Source organism: Hemitrygon akajei, chromosome 30 (genome assembly GCF_048418815.1).
Source record: "Hemitrygon akajei chromosome 30, sHemAka1.3, whole genome shotgun sequence".
NCBI lineage: Eukaryota > Metazoa > Chordata > Chondrichthyes > Myliobatiformes > Dasyatidae > Hemitrygon > Hemitrygon akajei.
In genome coordinates, this window is record NC_133153.1 from 11,363,636 (window position 1) to 11,379,878 (window position 16,243).

A 16,243-nucleotide genomic window follows, 5' to 3' on the forward strand; every position below is an offset into this window, starting at 1 on the left:
TTGCCAAAGAAGGAGTACAGAAATGGTTCACCAGATTGATTCCTGGGATGGCAGGACTTTCATATGAAAAAAGACTGGATCAACTAGGCTTATACTCGCTGGAATTTAGAAGATTGAGGGGGGGATCTTATTGAAATGTATAAAATTCTAAAGGGATTGGACAGGCTAGATGCAGGAAGATTGTTTCCGATGTTGGGGGAGTCCGGAACGAGGGGTCACAGTTTAAGGATAAAGGGGAAGCCTTTTAGGACCGAGATGAGGAAAAACTTCTTCACCGAGAGAATGGTGAATCTGTGGAATTCTCGGCCACAGGAAACAGTTGAGACTGGTTCATTGGCTATACTTAAGAGGAAGTTAGATATGGCCCTTGTGGCTAAAGGGATCAGGGGGTATGGAGAGAAAGCAGGTACAGAGTTCTGAGTTGGATGATCAGCCATGATGATACTGAATGGTGGTGCAGGCTCGAAGGGCCGAATGGCCTACTCCTGCACCTATTTTCTATGTTTCTATGAAGCCATTGAAATGCATTAGTTATGAGAAGTACTGGTTGGGCCCCATTTTGAATAACTCTGTGATTCATTCTGAGCATTATGTCCCAGGCAGGGTCCATTAACCTCAGATGGAAATCACATTAACCAGAATGACGTTGGAGCTTAAAGTGTTAACTTATAAACATAGGTTGCAAGGATTAAGCTATATCACCCAACCTAATGTTTCAAAGATATTTTAAGGAAGAGATTGAAGGGTTAAAGAATCAAGAAATGGACGTAGATTTAACAAGCACATCATCCCAGGTCTAACTGAATAGTGGAATGTATCTGAAGAGCTGAATTATCTGAGTAGACCATTACTGCACACGGCGGTCAGTCAGAACACATCATTAAAAAATTACTAGGAGGATATTGAGTCCTTTGCTAATGGAAATGTTCTCCTTAGAGTTGTAGAGAATTACGAGATGGAAACAAACTCTTCACTGCAACTGGCCCATGGCAATCACAATAACCCTCCATGCCCTTCCCTTCCATGTACCTGTCCAATTGCCTCTTATACGTTGAAATTTTACCCACCTCAGCCACCTCCTCTAGCAAATCATTTCCAGTTACTCGCTACCCTCTGTGTAGGGAAGTTATCTCTGAGGTGTCTTTTAAATCTCTCCCCTCTTATCTTGTATCTGGGCTCTCTAGCTTTGGACTCCCCAACCCTGGGGAGAAGGCTATGACCTTTCACCCTATCCATAACCATTCTGGTTTTATAAACTTCAATGAAGTGACTTCATCTTCAGGAATAAAGATCCAGTGTGGCCATCTTCTCCCTTAACTGCAAGTAGCATCCTTGTAAATCTGATCTCCTATTTTCAAGCCAGTAATTATTGGAATAGCTTGAATTGCTCTGTTAAATTTCCCTTAACTTTTGTTGTTCAGAAGAGGGAAATCCCCTGCTCCTGTTATTGCTTCCACATACCCAGCAGAATTACTGTAAATCTCATTTATACCCTCTCTTGACAACCTTTCCAAATATGGAAGCAGTTTTCTTGCTGTGGTGTAATCAGAGAGCTATAAATATTTAGCATTAATTTCTTTATTCCTTGCCTCTGGTTATAAATCTACAAACCACATGTGTTTTATAATGACCTTATTAACCAGTCGTCACTTTCAAAGCTTTGTGTGCATACGCCCCTCTTTCTGTTCCTCTCAAATCTTTCTGTTGCCTAATTCTTGCTACTAAATTGTACTGTTTCGTGCACCTCCACTTTATCTGCTAGGTATCTTTCCATTCCATCAATTTGTGTATCTGTTGAAATTTGTTGTGGCCCTCTGTACTATTAAGTAGATTTCCAGGTTTTTCTGTGATCCAGAAATGTTTAAAAAGTAAAACAGATACACAGAACTTAGAACAGTACAGGCCCTTCAGCCCAGAATGTTATACTGACCCTTTAACCTACTCTAAGATCAATCTAACACTTCGCTCCCACATAGCCCTCCATTTTTCTCTCTTCCACATGTCTATCTAAGTCTCTTAGATGTCCGTAACGTATCTGCTTCTACCACAACATCTGGCAGTGCATTCCACACACCCATCACTCTGTCAGACACTAATTTAGGCAATTTGAAAGTCTAGAACAGTACAACACAGTACAGGCCCTTTGGCCCACAATGTTGTGCTGACCTTTTAACCTTCTCTAAGACCAATCTAATGCTTCCCTCCCATTATGAATGCATAATAAAACTCATTGTCCCTTGTACTGATCCAAGATAAGATTTTTTTGTACCTTCTTTCGTTCTGAAAAGTGACTACTTTTATTCTGGTTCCTATGTTCCTGATACAGTTTTTGTTACTGAGTAAACTTAATAAAGTGAATATGGATTCAAAGTAAATTTATTATTAAAGTATACGCATGTGGTTTATAACCCTGAGATTCGTCTTCCCACAGGCAGCCACGAAACAAAGAAAACCCTGGAACCTGTTCAAAAGAAAATGTCAAGAACACTCCCTCCACATGCAGACAAACAAACAAAATAAAATCACACTGATCACAAAAAAAACCAAGCAAAAAACACAGAAAGTAAAACACATAATCAAAGGAGTTCAGGCATCTTCAGTTCAGTTCAATCTAGTGCTGTGTTGTTGGTTAACTGCAGGCTGCTCTGATCAAAATAGCAACAAAAACAGGAGTGACCAGACACCAGAAGCACATCATAATGTGGACTACAGAATTTAATCCACATACTGCATTCATTAAATGTTGCCCAAGACACAGGACTCGGGCACACTCCAGCAGCATCGAGCGAGAGGGGGAGAGGGACTGTCACGTGCAGGCATCTTCCTCCGGCAGCATCGAGCGAGAGGGACTGTCACGTGCAGGCATCTTCCTCCGGCAGCAACGAGCGAGAGGGGGAGAGGGACTGTCACGTGCAGGCATCTTCCTCCGGCAGCATCGAGCGAGAGGGGGAGAGGGACTGTCACGTGCAGGCATCTTCCTCCGGCAGCATCGAGCGAGAGGGGGAGAGGAACTGTCACGTGCAGGCATCTTCCTCCGCAGCATCAAGCGAGAGGGGGAGAGGGACTGTCACGTGCAGGCATCTTCCTCCGGCAGCATCGAGCGAGAGGGAGAGAGGGACTGTCACGTGCAGGCATCTTCCTCCGCAGCATCGAGCGAGAGGGGGAGAGGGACTGTCACGTGCAGGCATCTTCCTCCGGCAGCATCGAGCGAGATGGAGAGAGGGACTGTCACGTGCAGGCATCTTCCTCCGCAGCATCGAGCGAGAGGGGGAGAAGGACTGTCACATGCAGGCATCTTCCTCCGGCAGCATCGAGCGAGAGGGGGAGAGGGACTGTCACGTGCAGGCATCTTCCTCCGGCAGCATCGAGCCAGAGGGGGAGAGGGACTGTCACGTGCAGGCATCTTCCTCCGGCAGCATCGAGCCAGAGGGAGAGAGGGACTGTCACGTGCAGGCATCTTCCTCCGGCAGCATTGAGTGAGAGGGACTGTTACGTGCAGGCATCTTCCTCCGGCAGCATCGAGCGAGAGGGACTGTCACGTGCAGGCATCTTCCTCCGGCAGCATCGAGCGAGAGGGACTGTCACGTGCAGGCATCTTCCTCCGGCAGCATCGAGCGAGAGGGACTGTCACGTGCAGGCATCTTCCTCCGGCAGCATCGAGCGAGAGGGAGAGAGGGACTGTCACGTGCAGGCATCTTCCTCCGGCAGCATCGAGCGAGAGGGAGAGAGGGACTGTCACGTGCAGGCATCTTCCTCCGGCAGCATCGAGCAAGAGGGAGAGAGGGACTGTCACGTGCAGGCATCTTCCTCCGGCAGCATCGAGCGAGAGGGAGAGAGGGACTGTCACGTGCAGGCATCTTCCTCCGGCAGCATCGAGCGAGAGGGAGAGAGGGACTGTCACGTGCAGGCATCTTCCTCCGGCAGCATCGAGCGAGAGGGAGAGAGGGACTGTCACGTGCAGGCATCTTCCTCCGGCAGCATCGAGCGAGAGGGGGAGAGGGACTGTCACGTGCAGGCATCTTCCTCCGGCAGCATCGAGCGAGAGGGAGAGAGGGACTGTCACGTGCAGGCATCTTCCTCCGGCAGCATCGAGCGAGAGGGGGAGAGGGACTGTCACGTGCAGGCATCTTCCTCCGGCAGCATCGAGCGAGAGGGAGAGAGGGACTGTCACGTGCAGGCATCTTCCTCCGGCAGCATCGAGCGAGAGGGAGAGAGGGACTGTCACGTGCAGGCATCTTCCTCCGGCAGCATCGAGCGAGAGGGAGAGAGGGACTGTCACGTGCAGGCATCTTCCTCCGGCAGCATCGAGCGAGAGGGAGAGAGGGACTGTCACGTGCAGGCATCTTCCTCCGGCAGCATCGAGCGAGAGGGACTGTCACGTGCAGGCATCTTCCTCCGGCAGCATCGAGCGAGAGGGAGAGAGGGACTGTCACGTGCAGGCATCTTCCTCCGGCAGCATCGAGCGAGAGGGAGAGAGGGACTGTCACGTGCAGGCATCTTCCTCCGGCAGCATCGAGCGAGAGGGAGAGAGGGACTGTCACGTGCAGGCATCTTCCTCCGGCAGCATCGAGCGAGAGGGACTGTCACGTGCAGGCATCTTCCTCCGGCAGCATCGAGCGAGAGGGAGAGAGGGACTGTCACATGCAGGCATCTTCCTCCGGCAGCATCGAGCGAGAGGGGGAGAGGGACAGTCACGTGCAGCATCTTCCTACGGCAGCATCGAGCGAGAGGGAGAGAGGGACTGTCACGTGCAGGCATCTTCCTCCGGCAGCATCGAGCGAGAGGGGGAGAGGGACTGTCACGTGCAGGCATCTTCCTCCGGCAGCATTGAGCGAGAGGGAGAGAGGGACTGTCACGTGCAGGCATCTTCCTCCGGCAGCATCGAGCGAGAGGGAGAGAGGGACTGTCACGTGCAGGCATCTTCCTCCGGCAGCATCGAGCGAGAGGGGGAGAGGGACTGTCACGTGCAGGCATCTTCCTCCGGCAGCATCGAGCGAGAGGGAGAGAGGGACTGTCACGTGCAGGCATCTTCCTCCGGCAGCATCGAGCGAGAGGGGGAGAGGGACTGTCACGTGCAGGCATCTTCCTCCGGCAGCATCGAGCGAGAGGGAGAGAGGGACTGTCACGTGCAGGCATCTTCCTCCGGCAGCATCGAGCGAGAGGGACTGTCACGTGCAGGCATCTTCCTCCGGCAGCATCGAGCGAGAGGGAGAGAGGGACTGTCACGTGCAGGCATCTTCCTCCGGCAGCATCGAGCGAGAGGGACTGTCACGTGCAGGCATCTTCCTCCGGCAGCATCGAGCGAGAGGGAGAGAGGGACTGTCACGTGCAGGCATCTTCCTCCGGCAGCATCGAGCGAGAGGGGGAGAGGGACTGTCACGTGCAGGCATCTTCCTCCGGCAGCATCGAGCGAGAGGGAGAGAGGGACTGTCACGTGCAGGCATCTTCCTCCGGCAGCATCGAGCGAGAGGGAGAGAGGGACTGTCACGTGCAGGCATCTTCCTCCGGCAGCATCGAGCGAGAGGGGGAGAGGGACTGTCACGTACAGGCATCTTCCTCCGGCAGCAACAAGCGAGAGGGAGAGAGGGACTGTCACGTGCAGGCATCTTCCTCCGCAGCATCGAGCGAGAGGGGGAGAGGGACTGTCACGTGCAGGCATCTTCCTCCGGCAGCATCGAGCGAGATGGAGAGAGTGACTGTCACGTGCAGGCATCTTCCTCCGCAGCATCGAGCGAGAGGGGGAGAGGGACTGTCACGTGCAGGCATCTTCCTCCGGCAGCATCGAGCGAGAGGGAGAGAGGGACTGTCACGTGCAGGCATCTTCCTCCGGCAGCATCGAGCGAGAGGGAGAGAGGGACTGTCACGTGCAGGCATCTTCCTCCGGCAGCATCGAGCGAGAGGGAGAGAGGGACTGTCACGTGCAGGCATCTTCCTCCGGCAGCATTGAGCGAGAGGGACTGTCACATGCAGGCATCTTCCTCCGGCAGCATCGAGCGAGAGGGACTGTCACGTGCAGGCATCTTCCTCCAGCAGCATCGAGCGAGAGGGAGAGAGGGACTGTCACGTGCAGGCATCTTCCTCCGGCAGCATCGAGCGAGAGGGAGAGAGGGACTGTCACGTGCAGGCATCTTCCTCCGGCAGCATCGAGCGAGAGGGACTGTCACGTGCAGGCATCTTCCTCCGGCAGCATCGAGCGAGAGGGAGAGAGGGACTGTCACGTGCAGGCATCTTCCTCCGGCAGCATCGAGCGAGAGGGACTGTCACGTGCAGGCATCTTCCTCCGGCACCATCGAGCGAGAGGGACTGTCACGTGCAGGCATCTTCCTCCGGCAGCATCGAGCGAGAGGGAGAGAGGGACTGTCACGTGCAGGCATCTTCCTCCGGCAGCATCGAGCGAGAGGGGGAGAGGGACTGTCACGTGCAGGCATCTTCCTCCGGCAGCATCGAGCGAGAGGGAGAGAGGGACTGTCACGTGCAGGCATCTTCCTCCGGCAGCATCGAGCGAGAGGGAGAGAGGGACTGTCACGTGCAGGCATCTTCCTCCGGCAGCATCGAGCGAGAGGGAGAGAGGGACTGTCACGTGCAGGCATCTTCCTCCGGCAGCATTGAGCGAGAGGGGGAGAGGGACTGTCACGTGCAGGCATCTTCCTCCGGCAGCATCGAGCGAGATGGAGAGAGTGACTGTCACGTGCAGGCATCTTCCTCCGCAGCATCGAGCGAGAGGGGGAGAGGGACTGTCACGTGCAGGCATCTTCCTCCGGCAGCATCGAGCGAGAGGGAGAGAGGGACTGTCACGTGCAGGCATCTTCCTCCGGCAGCATCGAGCGAGAGGGACTGTCACGTGCAGGCATCTTCCTCCGGCAGCATCGAGCGAGAGGGAGAGAGGGACTGTCACGTGCAGGCATCTTCCTCCGGCAGCATCGAGCGAGAGGGAGAGAGGGACTGTCACGTGCAGGCATCTTCCTCCGGCAGCATTGAGCGAGAGGGGGAGAGGGACTGTCACGTGCAGGCATCTTCCTCCGGCAGCATCGAGCGAGATGGAGAGAGTGACTGTCACGTGCAGGCATCTTCCTCCGGCAGCATCGAGCGAGAGGGAGAGAGGGACTGTCACGTGCAGGCATCTTCCTCCGGCAGCATTGAGCGAGAGGGAGAGAGGGACTGTCACGTGCAGGCATCTTCCTCCGGCAGCATCGAGCGAGAGGGAGAGAGGGACTGTCACGTGCAGGCATCTTCCTCCGGCAGCATCGAGCGAGAGGGAGAGAGGGACTGTCACGTGCAGGCATCTTCCTCCGGCAGCATCGAGCGAGAGGGAGAGAGGGGCTGTCACGTGCAGGCATCTTCCTCCGGCAGCATCGAGCGAGAGGGAGAGAGGGGCTGTCACGTGCAGGCATCTTCCTCCGGCAGCATCGAGCGAGAGGGAGAGAGGGACTGTCACGTGCAGGCATCTTCTTCTGGCAGAAGTGAGTGAGAGGCTGGTAGACAGCGATGACCACACGCTCACCTTACATTCTCGCCTCGATGGTTTCAATCTTTCTTGATGCCTTAATGGACGGGATCGGTAAGAAGTCAAGTCGTCACTTTTTATTGTCATTTTGACCATAACTGCTGGTACAGTACATAATAAAAATGAGACAACATTTTTCAGGACCATGGTGTTACATGACACAATACAAAAACTAGACTGACCTAGTTAAAAAACAACACAGAAAAAAACTACGCTAGATGACAGACCTACCCAGGACTGCATAAAGTGCACAAAACAGTGCAGGCATTACAATAAATAATAAACAGGATAGTAGGGCAAGGTGTCAGTCCAGGCTTTGGGTATTGAGGAGTCTGATAGCCTGGGGGAAGAAACTGTTACATAGTCTGGTCGTGAGAGCTTGAATGCTTTGGTGCCTTTTCCCAGATGGCAGGAGGGAGAAGAGTTTGTATGAGGGGTGCGTGGGGTCCTTCATAATGCTGTTTGCTTTGTGGATGCAGTGTGTAGTGTAAATGTCTGTAATGGCAGGAAGAGAGACCTCAGCTGACCTCACTATCTGCTGCAGGGTCTTGCGATTCGAGATGGTGCAATTTCCGAACCAGGCTCAGGATGCTCTCAATACAACCCCTGTAAATGTGATGAGGATGGGGGGTGGGAGATAGACTTTCCTCAGCCTTTGCAGAAAATCGAGACACTGCTGGGCTTTCTTTGCTATGGAGCTGGTGTTGAGGGACCAGGTGAGATTCTCCGCCAGGTGAACACCAAGGAATTTGGTGCTCTTGACGATCTCTACTGAGGAGCCGTCGATGTTCAGCGGGGAGTGGTCGCTCCATGCCCTCCTGAAGTCAACAACCATCTCTTTTGTTCACATTCAGAGACAGGTTGTTAGCTCTGCACCAGTCCGTTAGCCGCTGCACTTCCTCTCTGTAAGTTGACTCGTCGTTCTTGCTGATGAGACCCACCATGGTCGTGTCATCGGCGAACTTGATGATGTGGTTCGAGCTGTGTGTTGCAGCACAGTCGTGGGTCAGCAGAGTGAACAGCAGTGGACTGAGCACACAGCCCTGGGGGGCCCCCCATGCTCAGTGTGATGGTGTTGGAGATGCTACTCCCGATCCGGACTGACTGAGGTCTCCCAGTCAGGAAGTCTAGGATCCAGTTGCAGAGGGAGGTGTTCAGGCCCAGTAGGCTCAGCTTTCCAATCAGTTTCTGAGGGATGATTGTGTTGAATGCTGAACTGAAGTCTATAAACAGCATTTGTACGTATGTGTCTTTTTTGTCCAAGTGGGTTAGGGCTAGGTGAAGGGTGATGGCAATGGCATGATCTGTTGAGCCGTTGGGATGGTACGCAAACTGCAGGGGGTCCAGTGAGGGGGGCAGCAGGGTCTTGATGTGCCTCATGATGAGCCTCTTGAAACAGTTCATGATGATGGATGTGAGTGCAACGGGATGGTAGTCATTTAGGCAAGACACTGAAGACTTCTTTGGCACGGGGATGATGGTGGCAGCCTTGAAGCGCGTTGGAACGGTGGCGCTGTTCAGGGAGATGTTGAAGATGTCAGTGAGAACATCTGCTAGCTGGGCTGCACATCCTCTGAGCACTCTACCAGGAATGTTGTCTAGTCTGGCAGCCTTCCGTGGGTTGACACTGCACAGGGTTCGTTCCACATCAATGGAGTCAATCGTGGACTCATGTCCCATCTCTAGGCTTCTTGGTCTTGAGGCCGCACGCTTTACTTGAAACCTCAGCAAACTCCCTCGGAGACAGCAAAATGCCTGATCCCTGAATCGATATAGTTTGGCCTCCTACAACCACATTTAAGCCATTCACATATATTACAAACAGCAAAAGTTCCAGCACTAAACCCTCTGTAAGGAGTTTGTACATTCTCCCCATGAATGACATGGGTTTCCCAACATACTCTAAAGACATACTGATTTTAGTAGTCATTGTAAATGGTCCTGTGCTTCCATCAGTGCTGCCTCCACTCCATCATGGGTATCGGTTGGCAGGATCGTGTCTCAAACTACGAGGTCCTGGAGAAGGTTCAGCTTCCAAGCATTGAAGCCACTTTGCTGGTCAACCAGCTCCTCTGGTCAGGCCACGTGTCTTGCATGGACAACTCCAGGTTACTGAAAGCAGTACTCTATGGAGAACTCTCTCAGGACAAGAGAGGTTGTGGTGCTGCACTGAGTTACTAGTTTCACTTAAAAGGTGTATGTAATCCACTTTGTATTAATTAGTTTCATGATCAGCGATGTGTCTGATTGGGCCAGACGAGCCTGTGCACATCGTATTTCTCAATGAAGAAATAAATATGAAACACCACTAATCAAGGCATCCCTTCACAAAAACCCTCTGCCATCAGCCTCTATCTCCTGTTGCCAAGCCAATGTTAACTACACCCACTACATCCCCAAATCTTAAGAACTTTCTACAGAGGCACAATTGAGAGCATCCTGACTGGCTGCATCACTGCCTGGTACGGGAACTGTACCTCCTTAATCGCAGGACAATGCAGAGAGTGGTGCAGACAGCCCAGCACATCTGTAATTGTGAACTTCCCATGATTCAGGACATTTACAAGGACAGGTGTGTAAAAAGGGCCCGTAGGATCACTGGGGACCCAAGCTATCCCAACCACAGTCTACTCCAGCTGCTACCATCCAGGAAACGGTACCGTAGCATAAAAGCCAGGACCAACAGGCTCCGGGACAGCTTCTTCCACCAGTCCATCAGACTAATGAACTTATGCTGATTTGAGTGTACTCTATATTACATTGACTGTTCTATTTATTATAAATTACTATGATTGCACATTTAGATGGAGATGTAACGTAAAGATTTTTACTCCTCATGTATGTGAAGGATGTAAGAAATAAAGTCAATTCAATTCAATTCAATACACTGTCCTCATCAATATTACTCTCTAAAAGACCTAATCAGGTTGGTCAGACAATATCTGCACTTGACCAAGTAATGTTGGCTGTCTCTGATCAGCCCCTACCTTTACAAATGATCATTCATCCTATCCCTCAGAATGTTTCCAACACCCTCCTTTAAAAATAATGTTAGGCTCATGGGTACATAATTGCCAGATATTTCCCTGCTGTCCTCCTTGAAAATAAAAACACTGCTTTTATTGTCCTCCAGTTATCTGGCTCCTCTGTTGAGGCCAGATCTTTCTTCAGTCATTGGGTACTTTATTTATGTCCAGCAATGATTTAAAAAAAAAACTCAGCCAGAGCATATCAGTCTGGAATAAATCTCATCCAACTCTGCGGATTAATCTGCATTAAGCCCGTTGAGAAATTGATTGCTTGGAGTCAGATTTCTCGACCCCAGAAAATACATGCCCTTGGTAAAGTCTATATGTGAGTGGTGAATAGTTCAGATGAATGCAAGGGGCTGGAGTGATGGTGTATGACATGGTGGGGAAGGTGGGGGGGGGGGGGGTGGTCTTTGGCTTCTGAAGAAAATGGGATTTTTACAGGCATCTAAACAGGACAATATGTTAAAATATGTCCGAAGGTTAAAAGGCCTGATTAGATGAGATATGGCAAAGTTATTTCCTATGGTAGCGGAGTCTAGGACAAGAGGACAGGACTTCAGGATTGAAGGACGTCCATTTAGAACAGAGATGTGGGGAAATTACTTCAGTCAGAGAGTGGTAAATCTGTGGAATCTGTTGCCACGAGAGGCTGTGGAGGCCAAGTTATTGGATGTATTTAAGGCAGAGATAGGTAGGTTCTTGATTAGCCAGGGAATCAAAGGATATGGGGAGAAGGCAGGGGAGTGGAGATGACTGGAAGAATTGGATCAACCCATGCTTGAATGATGGAGCAGACTCGATGGGCCAAATGGCCTACTTCTGCTCCTATATCTTATGGTCTTATGGTAATGTCTTGGCTATATTTGTTAAATTTAGCCAGTGTTTGAAACAAAAGTGTAAACAAACTTCATAGGAAGATGGGAAGTCTTTTTCCCATTCCTTCTTAATTTTTTCTGATACTTCTGGCTGTAGTTTCATGATCATATTATAAATGGTGGCTACTAAACCCTTCTGACAAGGATTCAGAGCTAAAAAATTTTCCGTAATGTCCGATGGACATAATTTCGGAAAAGACTGTAACTTATCATTCAAGAAATTTCTAACTTGCAAATATCTAAAAAAAATGAGTTTTAGGTAAATTATATTTATTAGATAGCTGTTCAAAGGACATAAAACTATTATCTAAAAATAGATCACAAAAACATATTATATCTTTTGTTTTCCATAATACAAAGGCGTGATCCATAAAAGAGGGCCGAAAAAGAAAGTTAGATATTATAGGGCTTGATAAGATAAACTTATTCAAGTCAAAAAATTTACGAAATTGAAACCATATTCGCAATGTATGTTTAACTATAGGATTAGTTATTTGTTTATTCAATTTAGATAAAGAAAAAGGAAGTGAAAATCCTAAAATTGAAAACAATGAAAAGTCTTGTACAGATTTACATTCCAAATTTACCCATTGTGGGCAAGCTGCTATAGTCGATTCTTGTGTCCAAAATATTAAATATCGGATATTAACTGCCCAATAGTAAAATCTCAGGTTTGGCAAAGCCAAACCACTCTCCTTCTTAGGCTTCATTGTCTTATTGTCTTCATTGTCTTATACCCACTGAGCAGTGGGAGAAAATTTTACGATTAGTCAATTCTTCTTCTATTTGTGCTAAACATGCCCTAATACAATTTAAGGTTGTACATAGAGCTCATATGTCTAAGGATAAACTTGCTCGATTTTATTCTTATGTTAATCCAACCTGTGACAGATGTCATTCTGAAGTTGTTTCATTGACCCATATGTTTTGGTCTTGCCCTTGTTTGCAAAATTACTAGAAAGATATTTTCGGTATTATTTCAACAGTTCTGAATATCAATTTCCAACCACATCCTATTACTGCAATTTCGGTTTACCAATGGCGGATAATAGTTGTTTATCCCCCTCAGCTTGACGGATGATTGCATTTGTTACATTAATGGCTAGAAGATCTATTCTATTGAATTGGAAAGAAATTAATCCTCCAACTATATTTCAGTGGTTTTCTCAAACTATCTCTTGTTTGAGCTTAGAAAAAATTAGAAGTGTTGTCTTTGATCCTTCAGTTAAATTTGAAGAAACTTGGAGACCATTTATTCAACATTTTCATGAGTTAAACTGTCTTTTCCTAAGCCTCACTTTTATTATCCTGAATTATTTGGATGGAGGTACGGAGTTATTGGCACTCCTGTATATATTTGACATAATGCAATGGCCCATGTTGGTTAGTTTTTTTTCTCTTTTTTTTGGGGGGGGGTTCTTTTTACCACTTTTGTTCGTGATTACTATGAGTTTGGGAGGTTATATATGGATTATCATCTATTTGAATGTTTATTTAAACTATTAACTATGTACTCTCAAACTCTCTGTATTCATGTTTCATTTATGTTCGTTTAAAAATTAATAAAAAGATTTAAAAAGAAAGGAAGATGGGAAGTCGAACAAAGTTTCAAATGGGAGATAACCACAACTGGAAATGGAAGGCAGAAAGTCAGTGAGGGATTGGAAGCTGGAACAAAAAGATTTTATGAAATAGGACAATAAAGGAGTCTGCTGGTGCTTCCTGATATGTACCTACTGTAAATGGAGGGAGTTTAGAGTACAAGATAGATGAGCTGAAGTTAATATAAGACGTGGAAGCATGATGTTTGAAGCTATGTTTCATTAACAGGTAGAGGAGGGCATCCCAGGCAGCTCAAGGTTTCTGTTTTCAGTGTCTGCAGATTAGACAGGGGGATTAAAGAAGGGTGTTAATTTTAATGAGTTAGACAATGAGGGTTGTAGGAACAGATGACATGTTACAAGCAAAATCAAATGATGCCCTTTAAATTAAATTAAATTAAAGAAAAAAAAGGCAATCACGTTGTTGGGATCTGGAGGAGTAAACCCTTAGATAAATGTCTGATATCCAATAATCACCCAGGCAGTACGAGTGTAAGTTTCTAATTATCCACAGCATTAATTGGAATATGGTCAGTGCAGTGAACATGTTGATCTGAACTGCAATCAAGAGAATATTTTAGTTAGCATGTTCAAAAGCTCAAAGTAAACTTTTTTTTATCAAAGTACATTTATGTCACCCAAGATTCATTTTCTTGTGGGCACTCACAGTCTGTACAAAGAGACACAATAGAATTAATGAAAAACTGCACACAGCAAAGACAGACAAAACAGCCAATGGGCAGAAGACAACTATTTGTGCAAATACAAAAAAGAGAATAAAATATAAGCAATAAATATCGAAATCACTAGTTGTAGAGTCATGTTAAACGAAGGTGAGACAATTCCAGATTTAGTTTTAAGGAATAAGGCTGGAAAGGCAATTAGCGGAGAGCTTTTTTTGTGGCGCGTGGCCAAGTGTTTAAGGTGTTGGACTAGTGATCTGAAGGTCGTGAGTTCGAGCCCCAGCCGAGGCAGTGTGTTGTGTCCTTGAGCAAGGCACTTAACCACACATTGTTCCAGTCCACCCAGCTGAAAATGGGTACTGGCAAAAATGCTGGGGATTAACCTCGTGATAGACTGGTGTCCTATCCGGGGGAGAGTCTCGTACTCTCAGTCGCTTCACGCCACAGAAACCAGAATAAGCACCGGCCCGATGAACCTATGAGGCTCGGGACAGAACTTAACTTTTTTTTGTGGCAGTAATAACAATACTATTAGATTTAGAACTAGCATCATAAAAGAACTAGGATGAACAGGGATCGAGGTTCTCAGTTATGCTAAGACCAGCGTTACTGCACTGAGACATAACAGAAGTGGATTGTTAGGTAAATTAGACTCAGAGCAATAGGAAGTGTTCAAGAAGGATATAGGTTTTGAGATAAATGTGCTCCCCAAATAAAAAGGGTTGGTGCAGTCAAATCTAGAGTTTCCTGAATGCTGAGCAGCAGGGAGAGCAGGATAAGGCAAAACAAAAGGAAACTTCTGTCGGGCATTTAATCGATCAGAAAGCCTGGAGGACCATTGAGCCATTTGCCCTGTTGTGTACCTCCTGGCACTGATGCGTCACTCCCTATGATAGCTATGTGTTGCTATGGTTTAGAGGGGAGGACTGGGCTTTCCTTTCTCATTCTCACCCCTGCACCCAACAGAGCATCATCGTAGTGATGTTCACAAGCCGGTCACGTTGGTCAAGATATTCTTTCCTGCAACAAGAAATCAAGTGCAGAGTTCCTGTGGCAGTTTTAGGGAGTTATCCAACCAGTGGCCACTGTCTTCACAGTGGGCTTCTCAAACCTGGAGAATTGGCAGCTGTGTTTTCCCTGGCAGAAGTCCCTTCCAGATGGCATGTCTTTGTTAGAAATACATCAAAGCACTGAGAAAAGGCCTGAATGTTAAATCAGCTCAGATGTAATCAATGAAAGCAGAGCATGCACTAAGAGCACACTGTCAGATCTGTCATCAGGCTGCCCTGTCCTAGGTGGAAGGGGATGCTTTTATTTAATCTTATACCGTATAAGTAAACCATCAGCGAGTTTTTGAAAATTTAAGTTACACAATTGAAAGCTTGAAACAGCCAATTGGAGAATGAGCTTGAACTGGCCGTGTTCCAAGGGGTGTGTCAGCCTTGCGTCTCGTTCTCTTCTCAGGCTCTGATGTGGGTACAGTTTAATGTTTATTCATTATCTCTTTTCACAGACTTCCTTTACTTGGAATTTCTTGACTTGTTGAGTGGATCTGCCCAAGTGCAAGAGGCTACTGGCTCTTTTTGTGGTGATACTGAAGGAATATTTCTCTCCTTTAATCCGGCAAATACTTTTTTCCCCAATTCATTCTCAAGACCTGGGTATTGTCGACACGGGCAGCTTCTGTTGCTCTTTTCCGATTGCCCAGAAATGGGGGACAAGGTGGGGCAGGGAGGGGTTCGTGGAGATGTCTCTGCTTGAATTGCGATAGTTTATAAGTTTGCTTAATTTTTTTTCAGTGTGTATAATGGGACCAAAGTTATGCCAAGGTCAAGCCAAATAAAGATGGATTCATTTTGAAAGAAAATTAATTTGCCATCCAAAGCTTAATGATCTTGTTTATGTTTTCAGAAATAAAATACAGATAATCAGGCTGTTATTGTGGGACTTCAAGTCAAGTCACTTTTTATTGTCATTTCCACCATAACTGCTGGTACAGTACACAGTAAAAACGAGACAACGTTTTTCAGGACCATGGTGCTACATGAAACAATACAAAAACTACACTGAACTACATGAAAACAACACACAAGAAACTACACTAGACTACAGACCTATGCAGGACTGCATAAAGTGCATAAAACAGTGCAGGCATTACAATAATTAATAAACAATACAATAGGCACAGTAGAGGGCAGTAAGTTGGTGTCAGTCCAGGCTCTGGGTATTGAAGAGTCTGATGGCTTGGGTGAAGAAACTGTTACATAGTCTGGTTCTGAGAGTCCGAATGCTTCGGTGCCTTTTCCCAAATGGCAGGAGGGAGAAGAGTTTGTATGAGGGGTGCGTGGGGTCCTTCATAATGCTGTTTGCTTTGTGGATGCAGCGTGTAGTGTAAATGTCTGTGATGGCGAGAAAAGAAACCCCAATGATCTTCTCAGCTGACCTCACTATCCGCTGCAGAATACTTGAACTCGTATTCTCTGGATCCTCCTGTCTCTTGCCTCTTGCCTCTTCTTTCAAGTCTTTTTCATACCTTTCTATAATCACT

At 47.7% G+C, this 16,243-nt stretch overlaps 1 long non-coding RNA gene across 1 annotated transcript in view; it reads left to right on the forward strand.

The window, feature by feature from the left end:
• LOC140718729 (uncharacterized) overlaps positions 1-15,361 on the forward strand; it is a 110,305-nt gene extending 94,944 nt beyond the window's left edge. Inside the window, exon 3 of the long non-coding RNA XR_012096767.1 lies at positions 15,209-15,361. This is a non-coding gene — a long non-coding RNA (uncharacterized lncRNA). The remainder of the gene's footprint in view (positions 1-15,208) is intronic.
• The last annotated feature ends 882 nt before the right edge of the window (positions 15,362-16,243 follow it).